Source organism: Bufo gargarizans, chromosome 7, assembly GCF_014858855.1.
Source record: "Bufo gargarizans isolate SCDJY-AF-19 chromosome 7, ASM1485885v1, whole genome shotgun sequence".
Taxonomy (NCBI): domain Eukaryota; kingdom Metazoa; phylum Chordata; class Amphibia; order Anura; family Bufonidae; genus Bufo; species Bufo gargarizans.
Window position 1 is genome coordinate 130,498,370 of NC_058086.1, and position 19,573 is coordinate 130,517,942.

A 19,573-nucleotide genomic window follows, 5' to 3' on the forward strand; every position below is an offset into this window, starting at 1 on the left:
TTCATAACACCGTGTAACATAGTTTTATGACCAGAAGGGTGGCCCCCACTGGCAGATGGTAAAATAACCAGGAGGATGTCTCCAGCAAGCATGGCTGAAGCACCCTCTCTGACTACTGCCTTACACTGAGGCTATATAGGGCCAAGTAGCCACACCCACAGTCAGACACACCCAGGGTTCACACAGAAAGAAGGGAGTTAACCCTTCCTACACCAGGCAGGGTAGTGAAGCCACACAAAGGGAAAAGCACACAAACACACTCACCTGTTACCGCCGGCAACGGCATGTGTGGCAACCGTGTCCTGAAGAACAGCCAGCAGGCCGAGACACTGCCACCACATGCACACAACACCAGACGTTGCCGCGGACAACCGCAAGTGAAGGGAGGTGTCTAAGTGCATACAAACATGACCTCGTGCACAACAAATAGACAAAGGAAGTGCACACAAACACACGTTGCCAAGGGCAACCACACGCATGCCTGTTGTCCGCGGCAACCGCACCTGAGGCAAACCACTAAGTGCCCCCAGCTGCGGTTGACACAACACCAAACCGCGGGCAACTGCATGCGGCTCCCAAGGAGTCACGACCATGACCAAGGGTCGTGACACATGTACCGTATATATACTATATTATTCTGGTGCTGCATGTATGATATGAGCTTCCTGCTGGTATTGTATGTATGAACAAAAAAATCAGGGAATGATAAATAAATATGCGGGCGTCCCTGGCAACATTCACAAAAAAAAATCACAGAAAAAAAGATAATGCACTAACAAAATAGATTCAAGCATTGTATATGGACCAAGCCCTCACTCTGTTGTAATAAAATCTGAGACTCTTAGCCAATATAGTTGGCTAAACCTACCTTAGCCATTTGGCTTCTATGTTCAGGAGTGCAGACTCCGCACATATGGTGTGCTGCTCCTAGTCACATCTATGTGCATCAAGCAACCAATAAGAGAAGGAGCAAGCACACCTATATGTACCACCTAATCAAGGAGGTCTGTTTTATAGGAAGGGAAAAAGTGCACAGGAATTCTACTCCCAAGATAAAATGCTTGCATCTATTTTGTTAGTGCATCATTATCTTTTTTCTGTGATTTTTTTTGTGAATGTGGCCAGGGACATCTGCATATTTATTTATCATGCCATGCAGGATGTTTTTATCTTAGTTTTTTCTGTGATTGTTTTGTTTATTATGTAGTATATGCTTGAGGGACTGGCACCTTCAAGTGTGAATGCGCTAAAATTTTATCTTGGGAGTAGCATTCCTGTGCACTTTTGCCCTTCCTATTAAACAGACCGCCTTGATTAGGTGGTACATATAGGGCTTGGTCCATATATAATGCTTGCATCTATTTTAATAGTGCAATATTATCTTTTTTGCTGTGATTTTATTGTAGGTATAGTATGAGATTGGTTATAGCTAGAGATAAGCGAATCGAAGCTGATGAAGTGGAATTCGTTCCGAATTTCAGGAAAATTTTGATTTGCGCCAAATGCAAATTTCCTCAAGCTTCCTGGTAACGAATCACCTTTTTTTCTAAAATGGCTGGTACACGTGTGAGGAAATGGAGCACTGGGATCCTGGGAAGGCAGGATCACCCACAATGCAGCCAATCAGCAGCCAGCCCTGTTATGTCACAGCCCTATAAATAGCATCATCCATCTTAGATTCTGCCATTTACCAGTGTACTTAGTGCAGGGAGAGACATCTGCAAGCGCTAGGGGACAGTGATAGAAAAAATTTCATTGTGCTGAAAAAAACAATTTACAAGTGCAGGGAAAGATTATTCAAGGTGTAGGGAAAGGATAGGAAGTAATCAATCCACAGCATTTCTGTTGAACAGGGTGCAGTAGGGGAGGTTACGGCCTTGGTAATAGGAACATTCCTATTACACCTTGCTGCACTGACTGGGGATCCAAATTGCCATTATACAGCTCTGTAAATCCATCAAACCGTTCTTATTAGGGTGCAAGTATCTGTTTTAAAGCCCTTTTTTGCGTGTATTAGAGGAAAAATATCTTTGACGCCTAGCGGTGCAGTTAACTGTTTTAATTTAGCCTTTTTTTGCGTGTATTAGTGGTAAAAGGAAAAATATCTTTGTTGCTCAGCGGTGCAGTGATATATTGTAAAGCCCAGTTTGCCGTGTATTACTGACGAAATAAAAATATATTTTCGTCGTTCAGCGTTGCACTTATATGTTGAAAAGCCTTTTGTGTAAAAATAGAAATAAATTAGGGCTTAATTGCACTTCAGCAGTGCAGTAGAATATTTTACAGTCCAGTTTGCTGTGTATTACTGGCGAAATAAAAATATCTTTGCCGTTCAGCGGTGCAGTGATATATTTTAGAGCCCAGTTTCCCGTGTATTAGTGGCAAAATAAAAATATATTCGCCGTTCATCGTTGCACTTATCTGTTGAAAAGCCTTTTGTGTAAAAATAGAAATAAATGAGGGCCTAATTGCCATTCTGCGGTGCAGTTATATATTCTAAAGCCCAGTTTTTCGTGTATTAGTGACGAAATAAAAATATATTCGCTGTTCATCGTTGCACTTATCTGTTGAAAAGCCTTTTGTGCAAAAGTAGAAAAAAATTAGGGCCTAATTACCATTCTGCGGTGCAGTGATATATTCTAAAGCCCAGTTTGCCGTGTATTAGTGGCGAAATGAAAATATATTCGCTGTTCATCGTTGCACTTATCTGTTGAAAAGCCTTTTGTGCAAAAAGTAGAAAAAAATTAGGGCCTAATTGCCGTTCTGCGGTGCAGTAATATAGTCTAAAGTCCAGTTTGCCATGTATTACTGGCGAAATAAAAATATATTCGCCGTCCTGCGTTGCACTTATCTGTTGAAAAGCCTGTTTTGTTCTGTAAAAGTGTAAAAAAAATAGGGCCTAATTTCCCTTGTGTGGTGCAGTACTATACTCTAAAGCCCAGTTTGCCGTGTATTAGTGGCACTTATCTTTTGAAAAGCCTTTTGTGTAAAAAAAAAACCATTAGGGTGTAATTGCCGCTCAGCGGTACAGTGGCTTTCTACGTGACAACTGAAAATCGGAACCGTGGTGACCGACAATGGGAAGAACATTGTGTTGGCGCTGCGTCAAGGAGGGCTGAGCCATGCGCCCTGCATGACACACGTGTTCAATCTGGTTGTCAAGCAGACATCCTAAAAATGGCCAGGAAACTTTGCATGCACATCAGCCACTTGTACACCGCAAAGCACACCCTCCTTGAGCTGCAGAGGCAGAATGGCATTCCCCAACATAGGCTGATATGCAAAGTTTTCACCCGTTGGAATTCCACCCTCCATATGACCGACTGTACGAATAGAGAAAGGCCACCAATGATTTCCTGATGATCCAAGCGGACAGGAATACTCCCCTGTGCAACTTCAATGTTAGCCAGTGGCAGTGCATGCGTGACACCTGCCATTTGCTTAGGCCCCTTGAGGAGGCCATGTTATTTGTCAGTCACCAGGACTACGGGATGAACAATGTCATTCCACTGCTCCATGTCCTGGAACAGATGCTGGTAAACATGGCTGGACAGGGGACTGGAGACGTGGCGCCTAAATTTAATGGCCACATGAGCCCTGTGGGGGCTGAACTGGAGGAGGAGGAGGAGGAGGACAAGCAATGTGTAGCAAAATGGGTGGTTTTTCTACACAGGTGACAGGAGAGGAGGAGCAGGAGCAGCCAGAGGAGCTAAAGAGCAATGAGGAAGATGAGGCAGAGGACCCAGACATACTGTGGCAGTATGCAGTGGAGATGGAGGCAGGGAGTCCCTTCGGGTCACTTGCACAAATGCATGCTCACTTGTTTGGGTAGTGACAGCCAAATTGTTACCATTCGGCAGAGGGATGACTTATGGCTCTCCACCTTGTTGGACCCTCGCTACTGGTCCAGAATGGGGGCCTTTTTTACACGGTCTGAGAGGGAAGACAAACTGAACTACTATAGAGACATCCTATGTAGTCAGTTAGCTGCTGCCTATCTGCGCTACGTCCATCCACTCGCAGGTCTGACCAGAGGGGCCCTCAGCTCTCACGTTCCACTGCCATGGCTGCTAAGGAGGTGTGGGGTGGCAGGAGCAGTACCAGCTCCATCAGCAGCAGTCTGAGTCTACAGTTGCTGATGAGCAGCTTTCTTCACCCGCATAGTGAAGAAACTACTCACCAGCAGCTAGACCCAGAGCAGAACCTGAACCACCAGGTGTTGACATACTTTGAGTGCACCATGCCTGCCGACCTTTAAGATTCGCCGGACTAATGGGCAGCCAAACTGGATTTGTGGCTGCAACTGGCCGAGTTTGCCCTGGAAAAGCTGTCCTGCCCGGCCAGTAGTGTGGCATCAGAGCCGGTGTTTAGTGCGGCGGGGGCCATAGTTACCCCAAGAAGAACTCGCCTGTCCACCCAAAATGTGGAGAGACTGACCTTTTTCAAGATGAATCAGGAGTGGATCAGTCAGTAATTCCACCCACCAATTCCTGATGCTTTAGACTAGATCATCCATGGTGCCACACCAACACTTTGACAAAAGAGACTGGTTTCTTCTGGCTACCAGCCTCAGCTATTATTCTGATGCTGCCACCCACCTGATGCCACACATGTTCTTTCACCCACCATCTTCAGTGGGTACTGGTATTGCCACCCACCTTCAAACTATGTCACCTTGCCACTCTGTGACCTCCTGATGTTGCTGCCACCTCCACACTATGTCACCTTGCCAGTCTGTGGTCTTCTGATGCTGCCGCCACCTCCACACTCAGTCATTGTGCCACTCTGCAGCCTCCTGAAGCTGCCACCACCTCCAGACTCTGTGATTGGACCACTCTGTGGTCTACTCATGCTGCTTCCACCTCCACACTCTGTCATTGTGCCACTCTGTGGCCTCCTGATGCTGCCGCCACCTCCACACTCTGTCATTGTGCCACTCTGAAGCCTCCTGATGCTGCCGCCACCTACAGATTCTGTGATTGGGCCACTCTGTGGTGTCCTCATGCTGCTCCCACCTCCACACTCTGTCATTGTGCTACTCTGTGGCCTCCTGATGCTGCTGCCACCTCCACACTCTATCATTGTGCCACTCTGTGGTCTTCTTATGCTGCTTTCACTTCACCACTATGTCATAGGGCCACTCTGTGGACTTCTCATACTGTTCCCACCCGCCCTACTTCATGACTGGGCTACTATTTAGCCTTTTTGCTTGGCTGACATCATCATTTATTTGACCCTTCCTCTGATCTATCAGAAGGAAAGTAAAATGAGACTCACAACGGATCCTGTCTGTGTAGCAGGCCTGTATGGTCCCATCAGAATTAGCTTGTGATTTGGTAGCCAAAAGCAGGAGAGGGTACAAAACACAAAAGACTTGAAAATATTCCGTTCACATGTCATCTCTGTTTTGGATCCACTCCAGTTTTTTTTTTGCATTAGCAATACTGATGGATTACTGACCAAATGCTGACCAAGTGAAGGCGGATGCTCCACAGACAGGATCTGTTTTTTGTGGGTTATTGTTCTGACGGATCAGAGGAAGGGCAAAATAATCAGTGATGTCAAAAAATACTTCTGACACCCTCTCCACTTTGTCGGGGGGCTCTATGAAGCCAGGAAAAAGCTGTTTTTTTAACGCGGTTTGACGCAAATAATTTTGGATCAAAGCAAATTTTTTAAAAAAAATCAGCGAACCGACTGAATCAAATTTTTTATAAATTCGCTTATCTCTAGTTATAGCATTGTGGTTATTCTCTCATATTGGTCCACATACTGTATTTATGTTCAGAGATTGATTTTGGTGTTGTAATTATGTTCTGAGCTTAGTTTTTTTTGCTGTATTTATGTATTATAGTTCGTTCTGGTGTTATGTGCAAGTAATAAGTATGATTCTGGTGCCATATTTATGCCATGAGCTTGGATCTGGTACTATATACAGTATATTTGATGAGTTTGGTTCTGCCACTGTATTTACATTATGAGCTTGTACCGTAAATATATTCTGATCTCAGTTCTGGTGCTGTATTTTTCTTATGAACTAGGTTCTGAAGCTGTATTTATGTCATGAATTTGGTTATGGTATTGTAATAATTGGAGATAAGCAAATTTTTCAAAAAATCAATTCGGACGGTTCGCCAAATTTTTATATATTTTTTGCTTTGATCCGAATTTATTTGCCTCCACTCGCGTAAAAAAAACGTCTATTTCCTGGGTGCAGAGAGCCTTTATAGTGGTGTAGAACACTGTGCCTTGCAGTAACACACATAGGGAGTCTGCTGTGGTAGTGAAATAATACATGCAGATGACAGGCGTCGCTCTTAGATTCACTGCACACTTCACTTTTTTCCACAGTCATGGGGCCAAAACTGACCAAATAACTCAAGTATGAACTCAGCCTTACAGGTCGATGTTAGCGCCAAGAAGAAGCACACTCCTTTTACACCGTTGTCAGCTAATTCCACATCGCTGACTACAGAACCTGTTCTAATAAACGCTTATGCAAGTAGAGCCCCCCGACAGAGTGGAGATGGTGTTAGCAGCAAGTTTGTGTTGACGTCACTGATTATTTTGCCCTTCCTCTGATCCGTCAGAACAATAACCCCAAGAAATGGATCCTGTCCGTTGAGCATCTGCCTTCACTCGGTCAGCATTTGGTCAGTAATCCATCAGTATTGCTAATGCCAAGAAAAACAGGAGTGGATCATAAACAGAGATGACCTAGTCAACCATTCAAGAACCACTGGGTTGCTGGTCAAGACACAACTGCTAGATGACACCGGGAGCTCAAGCCTTTCGCTGTGGCTCCTGCTGCTCCTTACTCTGCTGCGACCTATGCCTGCGCCAGAAACATTTAGGCCTCTATCATTCCCCTATGCAGGGCCTGGCACTTCTCTGTCTGACATACTGTTAGAATAAATAAATAAATAAAAAAGATATTAAAACACCCCAAAAAAGTCTGTAATTTTCTCACTTCACCACACAATGGCTAATAAACCCTTTTTTTCCCCACACGCCAAAAAGGCTTTAGAACATTTAACTGCACCGCTGAACGGCAAATATATTTTTCTTTTTTCCACTTTTCCACTCCACTAAAGGGCTTTAGAACATATAACTGCACTGCTGAACGGCAAATATATATATTTTTTGCCACTAATACACGACAAAAAGGGCTTTAGAACATATAACTGCACTGCTGAACGGTAAATATACTTTTATTTTGCCACTATTACATGACAAAAAGGGCTTTAGAACATAAAACTCCACTGCTGAACGGCAAATATATTTTTATTTTGGCCTTATTACACGACAAAAAGGGCTTTAGAACATATAACTGCACCGCTGAACGGCAAATTGGTCCTTATTTTCTTACACGCGACAAAAGGCTTTAGAACATATAACTGCACCACTGAACGGCAAATTCATTTTTCTTTTGCTACTAATACACGACAAAAAGGGCTTTAGAACATATAACTGCACCGCTGAACGGCAAATATATTTTTCTTTTGCCACTAATACACGACAAAAAGGGCTGTATTTTTCGCACTTCACCACACAACGGCTAATAAGCCCTTTTTTTCCCACTAATACAAGCCAAAAAATGCTTTAGAACGTATAACTGCACCACACAAGGACAAATAAGATGTAGAAATATTTCCTTGTAATAAACCCTGTTAATGGCTGTAACAAACAGCACTTGCACCCCAATAACAAGAACGGTTTGTTGGTATTACAAAGCTGTATAATGGCAATTTGGATCCCCAGTCAGTGCAGCAAGGTGTAATAGGATTGTTCCTATTACCCAGGCTGTAACCTCTAGTGATGAGCGGCAGGGGCAATATTCGAATTAGCGATATTTCGCTAATATTTGGTAGAATATTCGTCATATATTTGCGAATTCGAGATTATTTTCTTGATCGCAAAAAATCGGCAATGTAATATTCGGATAATCTGCTCGAAATACAGGCGTGGGTAAATATAGCTACATTTTTCAAGCTGCTAGAAGTTTCCTGAGACTGGAAAAAATGGTTGGCATGGCAGAACATTACAATAGCTTCATATGCACCTAGAGTGCTCCAATATATTTGCGATTGCGAAATCGACACCAATGATGCAAATATTTTGGCACAATACGTGCAACTTCACATTTTAACAGGTCTGACTACTTATTAGTGATTGTATTGTCGTGAACTTGTGACATCACAGCACTATGTATGTATGTAGCATACACTATATCACTATCTAACCTACAATGACCATCTCCCACTAACTATCTGTATTATATATATAAGCTAACTAACTATCTAATGTAATGACACAGGAAAGCAGAGAGCACAGCAATAACACTGCTGTCTCTCTCAGATCTGCAAAATACTGCATACAAGGGCTGCTGGGGAAGTTCTTATATAGTAAGGGGTAGACAACTTTCCTATTGGTTGCTAAAGATGTTGCTAAGCTCAGACAAAGACATTGCAGCCTTCTCATTGGCCCACAAGCAAGAGGCAGGGAGGGATCATGGGTTCAGATGAAAAAAAATCTAGAATATTCGCGAATACGAATATATATCACTATATTCTAAATATTTGCAAATTCTCAAAGTGCCGATATTCGTGATTAATATTGCTATTTGAATATTCAATCCCAACACTAGTTACCTCTGTAACGGATCTCCTGGCACCCCAACCGAGTACCTCCGTCGATAGATGCTCCTAGTGCTTCCCGTGGACTCCAAGCACTCCACTTGACACCATAAGCGCTGCAGACCCCACTAACCGCCGAAGCTTGGTTGACCTCTCACCGTCTCTTACCCACCCTGGACCTACGACAAAGCTCCAGGCTCCAGTGGGTGAACCTCTCCTAAATCCAGAGAGCAGGAACAGCTCTTACAAGAGCTAATAGTATAGCCCGGGGAGTATAGCAAATCTTCAGCGTTTAGCAATCCCCAGTGTCGATCAGTTACCCAAACACCAGCCTCAACATGATGAAGGGTAAAACATGAAACTTTTTATTGAACACACAGCATTGACTTATATACACATGACATACTGAGGACATGACAGCAGCCAATCCTGTACAGTTAAACACAAAACTAACCCTATTCAACAAACACAATGGCATTGTCTGTGACGCAATTAACAAACACACTGGCATTGTCTTTGACACAATCAACAAAATACAATTACCAACATAGTGGGCTAACTTAATCACTCACAGACAGAAACCACACATTTTTCCCAAAACACAGAAAACACCTCAAAACCCCACATATCCCCATAAGCTATACATGGATATCTCTGATCTGGGTAAACAACATATCCAAAAATCACCCAGATCCAAGCAGGGGTTCCCGAATTCCATGGAAGTCACATTTGGCCGGCCGCAAGCATGGTTTTCCTGCCCAAAACAGTTCCACAGATTTAAGCTGTGCGGCTGGTCTGTCTTCTCCTTCAAAGTTAGTATGGGCCATAATCCTGAGGCAAGAGGCTGGAAGCCAGGCTTCTCCACCACCCAGTGGTGAGGTTGCTTTCATCACAACCTCCCCTACTAAACCCTGTTCAACAGAAATGCTGTGGAATGATTCCTCCCTATCCTTTCCCTACACCTTGAATAATCTTTCCCTGAACGTGTAAAAATTTTTTTAGCACGATTATGTTTTCTCTAGCACTGTTCCTAGTGCTTGCAGACGTCTTTTCCTGCACTAAGTACACTGGAAAATGGCAGAATCCAAGATGGCTTATGCTATTTATAGGGCTGTGACATCACAGGGCTGGATGGCTTCATTCATGGCATTATGGGTGATCCCGCCTTCCTAAAGTTCCTTGCTCCCAGTCCTCACATGTGCAACAGCCATTTTAGGAAAAAAATGCAAATGGATTCGGTGCAAATCTAATTTTTCTGGAAATTCGGATCAAATTTCACTTCGTAAACTTCGATTCGCTCATCTCTAGTATTTATGCTATAAGCTTGGATGTGGTGTTGTATGTATGTTATGAGCCTGGTTCTTGTACTTTAATTATATCCTAAGCTTCTAAGCTCAGTTTGGTACTACAAGGCAGTAGATGTGCAGTTGTGTAGGGTTTATAGTAGTACTGGCAAGGCAGCGACAAATAGCCACTATCAGCAATGGTAGATCTATTCATTGGCCTCAGCTTAATGGATCCATGCCTTAATCATTTTGACGAATGTGATGTTTTCTACACTTGTGGAGGACAAACCAACCCTGAGATGACATTGGAGGTAGGACAAGAAATGACAGCGAGAGCAAACTCAGTCAGTTCCAGCCACTGTTCTAATCTGCCTCTCCCAGAAGACCCTGGGATCAGGGAACATTAGATGCACTGGAGAAAGTCCACAGTCCAGGTAGGACTCTAGCTGGTAGTTCAGGCAGTATGTCTTGGTTTGATGATTTGTGTCAGTCTGGCGCAGCACTTGAAAAGACTGCTCAATAATGTTCATCAGACTGAACTGGCTGCTGCTGGCACTACTTCGGCTTCTGCCACTTATGCTTAGCAGAGATGGTGGGGGGTCGGTGTGTACACAGTGAATCCTGGTAATACAATATCTTTGCCTACCTTTTAGCATCAGGAAAACAAACAAGCCTTGCTGCTGCAACAAATAACATTGTACCTGTAGGCTATAAAAGACATGTACTGTCCCTGCCCAGCTGGTCTAAGTATTGGCAGTAGAGTGGATGGCTCTTTTGGAGAAATAATGGCAGTTAGGTATCTTCCATTATAGCTGAGTGCAGGTCATTGATTTGTTAAAGGCAGTAGAATTCACTAAGTGGTATGGCAGCAACTACACCACCATCAGTTTGGCCAGGTGGGAGTTAAACTTTCACACTATCAGATTGCTGGGCACATAGAATTGTGTCCTGGCCACATATTCCTTATCGATGACTGATGATAAGATGAGGAGAATACTGAGTGAGACAAGCAGTAACTGATGATGCCAATAACAAGGACACTGTACTGCTTGGGGATGCTGCCTGGATGAGACAACGAAGACCCGGAAAAGGAGGACAGTCTCTTACTGATTATTAGCCAGTGCTATTTTTCTACTGGCTCTGGTGAGGCTGCTTCATGTCCTGAATTGAGCTGTGGTGCCTACAGTATGTTTATATTTTAACATCCACAGTTCATTTTAATCCCGCAGAGCTTCCACAAAGCTGTGGTTTTGCATGCTGGCACTGTGGATATGTCCTATATGTCCATATAGGAAATACTGACACAGATCTAGCAGCAGACAACATTTTACTAGATCTGGAACGTGCTTACCACAAGCAGATTTGACACTAGCAGTTCTTTGGATGTTTTGAACGTATGTTACCTCTTCTCTTTATTGCCGCCATGGTCACCACCCACTTCTTTTGATGTCACCTCCTATTTAGCACCCTTGTCTGCCTCCCTGATCCTTTCTAACACACAATACACATAATAGTCCTCACCATCGCCACCTCCTTTATTAGACTGTGCTATGTAATTTTGGGTCTCTTGGCTCCCCTCATGATTCCCTCCCATGTATTTGCACCAAATTGCACTGTTGTCATGTAGCTACAAGTACCACTACTAATACCACCACCAGCACAGCTATCCATTGGGTTCCCTTTCCAAACTCAAACCTCCTCCTCATGGCAGGCCAACCTTTGACTGTTCTCACACAATTCATCAACAGGAAGACTATCGAGTATTTTCCATAGCAAAACAGGTGTTGTTGACTCTTAGGAAAAACTAGGAGGGGCAGTGAAGACAGAGATGATATAAGTGAAAGGCTTTCCTGTGGATGCAAGTAGGATGATCCGGAGGAATGTGCTGATCCCTGGCTCAAGGACACGGTTTCAGAATCAGATATGAACTTAAGATCATCCCTGCTGTGACTGATAGGATGAGTGGGCCATCCAGTCCATAGTGATGAGCGGCAGTGGTAATATTCAAATTCGTGATATTTTGCGAATATTTGGGTGAATATTCGCCATATATTAGCAAATTCGAGAATTTGTTATCTCCACTCATTGTTTTCTTAATTGTGGAAATCAGCATTTGAAAAATTTGCAATTCGCATTACGAAAATTCGCAATCAACACTACTCCTAAAGTCAAAGATATTGCAGCCTTCTTATTGGCCCACAAGCTAGAAGCAGGGAGGGATCATGTGTACTGATTAAAAAAAAATCTCGAATAGTCAAAATTATGAATATATATTACTATATTCAAAATATTAGCAAATTCTCGAAGTGCTGATATTCACGATAAAAATTTGCAATTCGAATATTCGTGATCAACACTTGATTTGCGGAAATTTGGTAGAATATTCGTCAAATATTCATGAATTTGCATTTTCGTTATTTTCCGTTTTTTTTTTCTCGCAAGTGCGAAAAATCGCCCAGGTAATATTCGCATAATGCACATGCGTATTAGGGGCGTGGCTCAGCGTGGCTACATTTTTCAAACTGAGACTAAGAAAAAATGACTGGCAGAAAATTTCGCGAAGAAGAGGACAGTCATGAATCAGTACACTGACAGCCCATAATTCAATCTACCTAACTAAATACACTGTATATATCTACACTATCCCTGCAGGACCTTAAGATGGCTGTGTTTGTACTTGGTGTCTGTCAGAGACATGGCAAACAAATTTGCTTATATCAGTAGCTAAGCTCACAATGGCACATGTGCTTCACAGCTAGCATATAGGGTAATAAACCAACCAATATCCTCTCTCCTGATTGACAGCCATGTGATCCTTCACCTTCATCCTCCCTGCCTTGTTTTGCTTGCTAAATGTATAGCATTTTAAAACTAAAATGGTGGGTACAATTTTGTGCAAGTCGTCCAAAGTAAATTGCCAAAATTTCTGATTCATTTGGGAGAAGAATCTCATTAATTTAGAAATTATATACTCATCTCTACTTGGCTCTATTATAAAGTTTCACGCAGCAATTTTTGCATAAACATGGGCATATGGGAAAGATGCAAATAGTGTTTCAGCTAAAAAAACTGATTCTGCTAATTTGCATGTCTTTCCCGTTTACACTTTTTTGTACTTTATTTGGTTTGCAGAGTGCTGTTGCATTGTATTTTTAACTTTGAGGCTTACCAGCTCTCAGTCAGATAAGGCTAGTTTCACACTAGTGGCAGGGAACTCCAGTACTTTTACACCGGCTGCCTTTCGCCGTGCCACCGCCGAAATTATTAAAGGTAGGTAAAAGAATACTTATAATTAGTTAACTAATGATAGGTAAAATAAAAGCCTATAAAAAAAACTAAAAGGTACAGAAGATAGATAGCATAATAAGGATTTCAGATTACAAAGATTATCGTGCTTAACACTAATGGCTATGGCATTGCAGTTGATGAAAGGAGGTTTGCTTATTGGAAATTGGAGATTTATCTCTATATCCGTTTTCCGTCCCTTCTATTCTATTCCTAGTTGCCCTTGTTTCCCATATATCCTGATTAAGCCTCATTCACACATCAGTGTTTTCATATCAGTGATTGTGAGCCAAAACCAGGTTTGGAGCCTCCACCTACAAGGGTGTAAGGGAGAGATCTGCACCTGTTATGTGTTTAGAGCTGCAATCCAATCTCATCTCATTGATTGGACTCCAGTTGGCTGACACCTCACTCCAATTAGCTCTTGGAGATGTCATTAGTCTAGTGGTTCACATACTTTTTCCACCTGCACTGTGAATGTTTACATGGTGTGTTCAATAAAAACATGGTAACATGTAATTTTTTGTGTGTTATTAGTTTAAGCAGACTGTGATTGTCTATTGTTGTGACTTAGATGAAGACCAGATCACATTTTATGACCAATTTGTGCAGAAATCCATATCATTCCAAAAGGTTCACATACTTTTTCTTGCAACTGTATATACTATACATACCCACATAAGCACACATATAACTTAGCTTGCTCCTGAAGTGCTGTTTGTCCTAGGGGGTCCAAGAAGAGAAGAGAGAGCCTGACTCCCAAGTTTCACCTATATGTTCCTGTGTCCCAGCCCCCCTCCATAGACTCCACTCTGTGACCACCCAAATATCTTCCCCCATCTCTTGGCCGAGAGAATGTTGTTCAACTGCTTTTACAATGTGAGCTTCATGCCTTAGATATGCTAACAAGGGACACAATGCTACTGGCCATACTGAATGGCTGAATACCACTGGGTCCAATTATTAGGCATATTTGTGTGGTCATCAGGATGAGGTTCTGGCTGAAAACCATATTTCCTGTAACAGCAGTATTTACCTGCACGTTTATTGGCTGCATGGCAGCCAACAAACATGTGGGGGGAGGAGACTCGAGCATTGCGCTTGAGCACACGCTGTGTTCGGCCAAACACCACAATGTGCCGAGCATGACGATGCTCGAGTCAAAATGGTGTTTGGCCGAGCAGGCTCACTCAACACTAATATGCACCAATAAAGCTCATGAAGCATACACTGACTGTAACAACAGGCCTTCATTCACCTGTGTGGGGTCTTATGCATGGATATACATTTTGTTTTACTGTACAGTATGTAAGTATGTCATTTCTGATACAGTGGGCCACCACAAAAATATATATACAGTGTATACTGTTTTGCATTGTGGCCAATGGCTGACATATGTCACTGTATGATGGAATATATCATCATCATTAGAAATTAGCAAATTTTTCAAAAATTCAATTTGCCGGTTTGCCGAACTTTTTGGGCAAAATTAGATTTAATCTGAATACATTTGTGGCGAATTACGTTAAAAACTGCTATTTCCTGTCTGCACAGAGCCTTTACAGTGTTGTAGAACACTGTGCCTTGCAGTAACACGCATAGGGAGTCTGCTTTGGTAGTGAAATAATACTGTGAGTCCCGTATGACATGCAGATGACAGGCGTCACACTTAGAATCACTGCACACTTCACTTATTTGGTCAGTCATGGGGCCAAAACTGACCACTTACCTGTAACTCAAGCATGAACTCAGCCTTACAAGTCGATGTTAGCGCCAAGAAAAAGCTCACTCCTTTTACACCGTTGTCAGCTGATTCCACATAGATATCTACAGAATCTGTTCTATTAATCGCTTATACAAGTAGAGCCCCCCGACAAAGTGGAGAGGGTGTCAGCAGTAAGTATGTTTTGACATCACTGATTATTTTGCCCTTCCTCTGATCCATCTGAAGTTACAATAACCCACAAAAATCAGATCCTGTCTGTGGAGCATCTGCCTTCACTCGGTCAGCATTTTGTCAGTAATCCACCAGTATTTCTAATGCCAAAAAAACACGAGTGGATCCAAAACAGAGATGACATGTGAATGGAATATTTGCAAGTCTCCTGTGTTTTTTTACCCACTCCTGCTTTTGGCTACCAAATCACAAGCCAATTCTGATGGGACCATACAGGCCTTACAGCTGCTACACAGACAGAATCTGTTGTGCGTCTCAGTTTACCTTCCTTCTGACAGATCAGAAGGGTCAAATAAATGATGATGTCAGCCAAGCCAAAAAGGCTAAATAGTAGCCCAGCAATGAAGTAGGGAGGGTGGGAACAGCATGAGAAGTCCACAGAGTGGCCCTATGACATTGTGGTGAAGTGAAAGCAGCATAAGGAGACCACAGAGTGGCCCAATGACAGAGTGTGTAGGTAGCGGCAGCATGAGAAGACCACAGAGTGGCTAGGTGACATAGTGTGGAGGTGGCGGCAGCATCAGGAGGCCACAGAGTGGCACCATGACAGAGTGTGTAGGTGGTGGCAGCACGAGAATACCACAGAGTAGCAAGGTGACATAGTGGTGAAAGCAGCATGAGGAGACCACAGAGTGGCCCAATCACAGAGTCTGTAGGTGACGGCAGCATCAGGAGGCCACAGAGTGGCTAGGTGACATAGTGTGGAGGTGGCGGCAGCATGAGGAAACCACAGAGTGGCAAGGTGACAGAGTGTGAAGGTGGGTGGCAATACCAGTACTCGCTGAAGATGGTGGTTGAAAGAAGGAGCACTTGGGATCAGATGTGTGGCATCAGGCAGGTGGCAGCACCAGAAAAGTAGCTGAGGCAGGTAGCCAGAAGAAACTAGTCTCTTTTGTAAAAGTATTGGTGTGACACCATGGATGATCTAGTCTGATGCATCAGGAATTGGTGGCTGGAAATCGTGGCTGATCCACGCCTGATTCATCTTGACAAAGGTCAGTCTCTCCACATTTTTGGTGGACAGGCAAGTTCTTCTTGGGGTAACTATGCCCCCAGCCGCACTAAAGACCCTCTCTGATGCCACAGTACTGCAACCACAAATCCAGTTTGGTTGCCCAGTAGTCTAGCAGATCTTCAAGGTCGGCTGGCAGGGTGCACTCCAAGTATGCCACCACCTGCTGGTTTAGGTTCTACGTCTAGCTTCTGGTGAGTAGTTTCTTCACTATGCGAGTGAAGAAAGCTGCTTATCAGCGATTGTAGACTCAGGCTGCTGCTGATAGAGCTGGTACTGCTCCTGCCACCCCACCCTACCCCTCCCCAGCAGCCATGGCAGTGGAACGTGAGCGCTGAGGGCCCCCCCAGTCAGACCTGCGAGGGGATGGACGATGGCGCAGATAGGCAGCGGCCAACTGACTACATAGGATGTCTCTATAGTAGTTCAGTTTGTTCTCCTTATCAGCGGGTGTAAAAAAGGCCCCCATTTTGGACCGGTAGCGAGGGTCCAACAAGGTGGAGAGCCAGAAGTAATCCCTCTGCCTAATGGTAACAATTTGGCTGTCACTACCCAAGCAAGTGAGCATACAGCAGGCCATTTGCGCAAGTGCCTCCATCTCCACTGCATACAGCCACGGTGTGTCTGGGTCCTCTGCCTCATCGTCCTGTAGCTCCTCTGGCTGCTTCTCCTGCTCCTCCTCTCCTGTCACCTGTGTAGCAAAACCACCCATTTTGCTAGACATTGCTTGTGCTCCAATGTCCTCCTCCTCCTCCAGTTCAGCCCCCACAGGGCTCATCAGATCTAGGCACCATGTCTCCAGTCCCCTGACCAGCTATATGTAGTAGCATTTGCAGTGACCAGGGACGGGATACGCTGACGCCACTTATGCAGTGGGTCAGGATATGGGTGGGTAATAGTTTGTAGTTTGTTCGTGACGCCAATTGCAGCGTGCACAGGGTACTACCACAGGGCCCTTCCAAGGTGTTATAACGCACGTCCCAGATTAGGAATGCCAGAGTGGTGATAATTGTCTATAATGTCTCTATAGGGTGGTGATAATTGTGTCAACGATGTCTCCTACCTGGGTACGGCTGGTCTCAGCAGGTTTTAGCAATCATTGGCAGGAATAAACACTTCTGCACTTTAAATCTGGAACTTGCAGGATAATTTGTCTGCTTGGTAGCTCTGTACTTGTGGCAGGAACTAATCTTCTGAGTTTTTATATATCTTCTGCTGTATGGGGACAGACTAACTGAGGAGGAATGGCTTCTCCTAGGTCTCAGGACTTAACTCACAGATAGATTCTCAGGGGATGCTTTCTTCCTGGAACTCTGGAAATTGTCTGTGGTTTTCTGCTTTCTTTTCATCCAGCTGAGGCTGCAGGTTCTTAGACAGGATATTGGATCAGGTCTCAGCGGAGACAAGATCCTGGCTTTCTTCCCTAGGCAGGGGATCTCCTACACACACACACCCTACCCCTAGCAGGGGATGGGCTACACTAACTTCCTTCTCCACCCAAACTGCAGGATGTGGGAACAGTCCACACCTCCACAGAGGGGGAGCTAAGCTGGAATGATCTATTCCAGCCTAGATATACTAAACTAGAACTAGTACCTGGCCAATGCATTGCTGCCACCTGCTGGTAAACCTGGAAAATTACAGAACATTTGTATTTAACATGGTTTTTCATGCACATTTGTGAAGACATAAGCAAAATCATATCAGATGACAAAATAAAGACTTTTAGAAGACAGTAGCGGTGTAGAGGAGTGTAGTAACACAACTCTGGGGTGTTATACATCTGTTCCAGGACATGAAGCAGTGAAATGACGTTGTTCATCCTGGCGACTGACAAATAACGTGGCATCCTCAAAGGGCCTGAGCAAACATCAGGTGTCATGCATGAGTTGCCAGTGGCTGACATCGAAGTTATACAGGGGAGTACTCCTGTCCGCTTGGATCATCAGGAAATCATTGATGGCCTTTCTCTGTTCGTACAGTTAGTTCAAAATATGGAGGGTGGAATTCCAACGGGTGGTAACGTCGCATATCAGCCTGTGTTGGGGGATGGTGTCCTTCCGCTGCAGCTCAAGGAGGGTGTGCTTTGCGGTGTACAAGTGGCTGAAGTGCATGCAAAGTTTCCTGGCCATTTATAAGATGTCTTTCAGATGGGTGGAAGACTTCAGCAACTGCTTGACAACCAGATTGAACACGTGTGCCATGCAGGGCGCATGGCTCAGCCCTCCTTGACGCAGCACCGACACAATGTTCTTCCCGTTATTGGTCACCATGGTTCCAATTTTCAGTTGTAGCGCAGAAATGCAGGATTCGATTTCTTGCTTAAGGACATGGAGCAGTTCCTCCCCTGCTTGACTTCTCCAAAGCAAACGAAGTGCAGAACAGCGTGAGACCGCCATGCCCTGCACATGTGGTATGCTGGAGGGGCACTGTGCATTGTCCCTGCATTGGAGGCTGAGGACAGGGTGGAGGATGAGGAGGCAGAGGCGGACATTGTCTCTGGACCAACAGCGTTGCAACGTGGAGGCGGAAGCGGCGCCACTTGGCCAAATTGCTGGTGTGTTTGTGCAGGAACCACTATCACCCAGTGGGCCGTAAAGGACATGATTTGTCCCTGACCGTAGTTACAGCTTCAGATGCCGGCGCTGCTGTGCCCTTTAGCAGACACTGACAGGCTCAAGTACTGGGCCGTCTTCTGTTCTACATGTGTGTGCAGGGCTGGTACTGCCTTTTTGGCAAAGAAAGGTACAGAGTACACCACTTAGAAAGGGAGGGACTGCAGCACCAGCAACTTGGACAGGAGCACATTCATCTTCTGTGCCGTTGGATGAGTGCACACATACTGTTATCTCTTAGCATCGGGACTGGCAGATGACAGGAAGGACAGACAGCTCCCTTTGGCTGAAGTGGTGGAGCCTTGACTGCCAGAAACCAAGTGCGTGCCAGTAGGTGATGCAGCGGTTGCTACGGCAGGCTGGATCACCACATCGGAGCCATGGTTGTCCCAGGCCACTTTATGGTGATGCTGAATATGTTGACGCAGGGCCGTAGTGCCAACATTGGCACCCTAGCCACGCTTCAGCCTCTGCCCACTGATTCTACATACTGCCACATTCACCTCCTCGGCGGCTTAAAAAAAAACTGTCACACCGCCGAGTAGGTGATTTTTAACCCCAACACTATGCACTGACTGACTGCTACTGCCGCTGCCTCCTTGAGCCCCTTCACCGCCACTTCCTGAGCAGGTAGGCTCCCGCAAAGTGGGTGGTCTACCCTGGGCGCGTTTGGCTATCGACCTCTCACTGCTGTCACGCTGCTGACTCCCGGCCACGCTAGCGACTTGCTGGCTCGCAGGGCCACCCTCTCCTCCCGATGATGATGAAGCCCCTTCATCACC